The following is a 5,000-nucleotide window of genomic DNA, read 5'->3' on the forward strand; positions in this document are numbered from 1 at the left end:
TTTTTGTTCTGTCCCTTGTAGGTTTTTGTGAATTTTCTTACATACAGATGGCTCCACATGTGCTCAGCCTCCAAGGAGTCTATCAGTAGCCCTACTGACTGATCTTGATTTCCCCATTCCTTGAATTGGCGGGAAAATGCGTTTTTCCTTTTAATACAATTGATATCAATACTGTTATTATTGTTATTGATGTTATGATTATTAAAGTATTATTAAAATCTTGTTAACATTTAAGACAATGAAATAATGCAAAAGATCCTTTCCAAAAGTCAAGGAAAAGTGTAAACAGGTGAGAAAGGTAGGACTAATAAGTGACCCCTTGATGACTAAGCACTTGTAGAGCCATCTATGTGTGAATACAATAAATAAACCTGTGTTACAGTGGGCATGGCATGTATTCTTGCCAAACGTGGCGATTGGGTTAATAAATAAAACTATATTAAAGTAATAATAAAATATAACAGTAAAAAATAAATAAATAAATAAATAAAAAATATAGTTGTAGTAATAGTAGTAGTAGTATAGTAGTAGTAGTAGTAGTAGTAGTAGTAGTAGTAGTAGTAGTAGTAGTAGTAGTAGTAGTAGTCGTCGCAGTCGTCGCAGTTGTAGTAGTCGTAGTTGTAGTAGTAGTAGTAGTAGTCACTGTAGTCGTAATCATAGTCGTTGTAGTTGCAGTAGTAGTAGTAGTAGTAGTAGTAGTAGTCATAGTAGCGGTAGTCGTAGTCGTAATCGTAGTAGTAGTAGTACTCGTAGTAGTAGTCGTAGTAGTAGTAGTAGTAGTAGTAGTAGTAGTTGTAGTAGTCGTCATTGTAGTAGTCGTAGTCGTTGTAATCGTAGTAGTAGTAGTTGTCGTAGTAGTCATTGTAGTCATAGTCGTAGTAATGATAATAATAATAAATAAAATTATATAAAAATAATAATAACAAAATATTCATAATAATAATAAAAAATAAATAAAAAATACAAGAGTAACTATTCCCATTATCATCATTATTATTACTATCACTGTTATTTACAATACTAATAGGAATGTAAAGGGAAAATTATTTTTCTTTTTAAATCAAGAAAACAGGTAAACAGGTGAGATACCTAGAACTAGCAATTAACTCCTAGGTGACTAACCCTTTGTAGAACCAAAGATTTATAGCAAAGATTTATTGGCCTTTGACAAGGTATGAAAATTTATTGCCACAGTGATCACTTGATGCAGTTCCATTACAGGAAAGTGCCATATTATCACAAACAGCTAATAAACAAACAGTGATTTCCTATAACAAATCCACATCTTAAAATCCAGAGAATTTGGTATTGATGGGTTCCTTCTAATATCTAGTGGTTTTTACCACTCATCCACAACCCCTCTCATGGAATTCAAATTTTCCACCACATCAGAGCAGCAAGACAGGTTCAAGTGATGCTCCTCACCCAGGAGGAATCAACCATTGCCACATGCTCTGTATTGAGTTACTGCACAAGGCACGTGAGTTTTTTCAACTCGTGTTATACATAACCAATTGAATAGGTGCCTTGTGCCTCGTGCCTCATGCCTCTCACCTCACACATGTACCAAAATCTGGGTATTAGGCTTATCTGAGTGCTGACTTTCTCCATAACGTGGCTTGTAGGCCTGACCCACACTCATGTGCAATATCAAGACTCCTCGCCTTCTCTTTGATATTCTATTTGTTTTTATGCTACATATTCTGATTTGCAACTTCCCAAGGTCTATATTTGTCATTTATTAAGTAGTAACAGACAGTAATAAACTATTTTCATTAAGACTAAATATTATTCCTCCAGGTAGTCCTTATCTCTGTGCAATAATTATAACAACATATAACAATATGTTACTAGAGGCTTTTTCTTTTTATATTCATAACATTAAATTTTCATTACACACCCTGCACCACCAGTTAAGGCTGGGAGGAATAGATAACTACACTTGGAAAAAGCATCCACACTGAAGCTAGCACTTTTACCGGAAAGAATCACCAATGGTAACCATTTACCACTGGATATAATGCTAGAACCCATTCCTTAACCCTTTGCCGACGGGTGGCATGTACGTACATGCCATGGCATGGCTGGACTATCTGCCGGGGGCATGTACATACATGCCATGGCGTATGTAGGGACATGTCAATGATTTTTACAATCACGGCAAAGTTGTTTTTAACACTTTCTCCTCATTTTTACTAAAAAAAAAAAAAAAAAAAAAAATCTACAATTTCAACTCCATGATACCACACACTGCTTATCTTATTCAGACTATAGAACAAATAATGATCAACTATGGAGTCTATATAACAAAAATATCCTTCAGTCTTGATTTATCAGGAAATATGGCAAATAGAGACTAGAAAATAATGATAACTGAAAATACAACATATGCTCGTAGTATTACGAAAAAACGGCAAGGGATGCTGGTATTTGGCATGAGCAGTCGCGCATGCTAGGGTGACGATATAAGCCCCTGGCAGCGGGGCCCGGGCCACTATGAATACTACCCGTCAGGAAAGGGTTAAGGCCCATTGAGTCCATTACTCATGGTATGACATCTCATCACCAACACCAGCAATATATGTCATCCCAGCCCTCAGCCATTTTTTCCATGACAGTAAATTCCCATCACCCACCATTCAGTCAATTTTTTTTTTTTTCTTCTTCTTCTTCTTGACATGACATTCCTATCATCCAGATTCAACAGTTTAGTAATAAATTCTGCTGACCGTTTCTGCTTTTTTATTCAAGTAGGTATCAACAGGAGTCCAATGATACTAAATTTGGTGGGTTTTACAATGTGAAATGGTTTCTAAAAAATTAACAAGAAATAAATAAGAAATTATGATATTATTGCGAGTGATACCTTACCTAAACCTGAAGAAAGTGACCTTATCAATCACTCAAGAGAACTTCATATTCTAAAACACTTTTTTCTTTATCCATTTCCTCTGCAAACTAATAAAAAGGGCAGTAGAAAGGATGTAAAACTCATAATTGCCAGGATCTCCTTGAAAAAGACACAAAAATTAGATCTGATTGTAGCAGACTATGCATACATGGGAAAGAAAATAAGCCAATAAGAATTCTATTTGGTTGTGATGTCACAACAGACACAAACAAATGAAACCAACAGAAGCTGCTAACGGAAGTTAAGCCTAAAGGAAGTCAGTAAAAATTTTAATCAGTTCCAACATGGTTGGGCTGTGCATAAGATAGTTAAAAAAAAAAAATCTTTCCAAATATAAGACAATAAAGAAGCAGTGATAAATTCCTGCCAACAGGATCCTGCTGACTCACAAGCTGGCCTTCTAGGAAATATCGCTTTGGTAAGAAATTAACCATATCATTATAAGGTCCAGCAAATATATGCAACAGCTCTCTTCGACTAGAACATATGAGATGAAGATTTTGCAGACCAGGTAGGGGGTAAGAGGGGCACAGGAGGGAAGCCCTCTGCCCTCTATTTAACCCCTTAATGCCAGGTGACAGAAATCCCTGAGCGTGATAAAACTCTGATGATTTCTGGCAATGGCTAGACACTGGGCATAGTAGTCCACTACATCAAGCTGAATTCTCCACTCGACGTGCTCTGGCGCAACGCCACGTGTACAAGCTTATCCCGCAGACTAAGCAGTTTGTTACGATGCTGGTACACGTGACCCAGTAGTGTTGGGTTAATATAAACATGTACTAAGCTATGGAATGATTTACCTCAATCTTTTCCTTTTACCCTACAATTCCTTTATACATATCATCCCTCCCCAGCTATGAGGCCAACACCCTTCAGCTCGTATGCGCGGCAACATGCCAGAGCGCGTGGAGCGGGACGTTCGGCTTAACTCAGCGGACTCCCATGCCCACTGTCTGGCCACTGCCAGATATCACCAGAGTTTAATTGCTCTCAGAGATTTTTGATAACCGGAAATAATGGGTTAATTATAATATATTACAACTATTGCATTATCTAGTGATTAACCTTAGTTCTACCTCTGCCCTTCCCACTCTAGAAATAGCCAATAAACATCTGTCACATATATTTCATCAGGATATACCAGTAATCTTGACAGTACAGACACATTTGCCAGTGAATAAATCCCGAACTCTACTTTTCAAAATATCTCCCTAACACCCCCCTACAAACACTGTTTTCACCTCAGGAACACCAAGTGGAATTGGGCTATGAGCAGCTCTTTACGTGATATTCTTCCTTAATTTATAGAGCTACCATCTGCTGATTATTTTAGTACTGATGACTTCAGCTTTTTGTCCTTTACAAGAATATTATCCTTACTTTGTCCTAGCTCAACCCATTACTGCCCGGTCACATGTATAACTGTCATAACAAACCACCTGATCTACCGGGTACAGTTATATGCATGGCGACGCACTAGAGCACGTCAAGTAGGAAGTCACGCTACATGTAACAGACTCCCACAACCAGCGGCTGGACAGTTGTCACAAATCACCACAATCTATGATGCCATGAGATTTATAATACCATCACTGAGGGACTCATACATCCTTACTGTAAAGATTAACCAATATAGCTTGAACTGCCTCATGATTCACTTTCCAGGAGCAACCCAGGTCTGCAGTTTCTAAGACTTGGGACAAAATTTCACTAGCATTTAGCGTATACATGATTATGAGCCACTACCAGTGGTTTCTGAATTTTAAAAAAATCTACTCATGTCTGAAAAACTATAAATAAGAAAATATGACTCATAATTATTTTCTTGAAACATAACACAACCTATAGATCATGGTTACTAAAAAAATCCTTTAACTTTTTTTATCAAATTGAGGCAGAAATGCTATTGATGAGAAGTGTTTTAAAACCTGATAATTAATTAGTTTCATGTATTGCTTACCTTGCACTATTGGACTGTCCAAAGCTGAAATAACACCCTAACAACTAATAACACTGTCATCTGACACTTGTTCAATCCTCACTATTGCATTCCATTCTATTTCAACATTTACATTAGACACATAAT

Source organism: Penaeus monodon, chromosome 3, assembly GCF_015228065.2.
Source record: "Penaeus monodon isolate SGIC_2016 chromosome 3, NSTDA_Pmon_1, whole genome shotgun sequence".
Taxonomy (NCBI): domain Eukaryota; kingdom Metazoa; phylum Arthropoda; class Malacostraca; order Decapoda; family Penaeidae; genus Penaeus; species Penaeus monodon.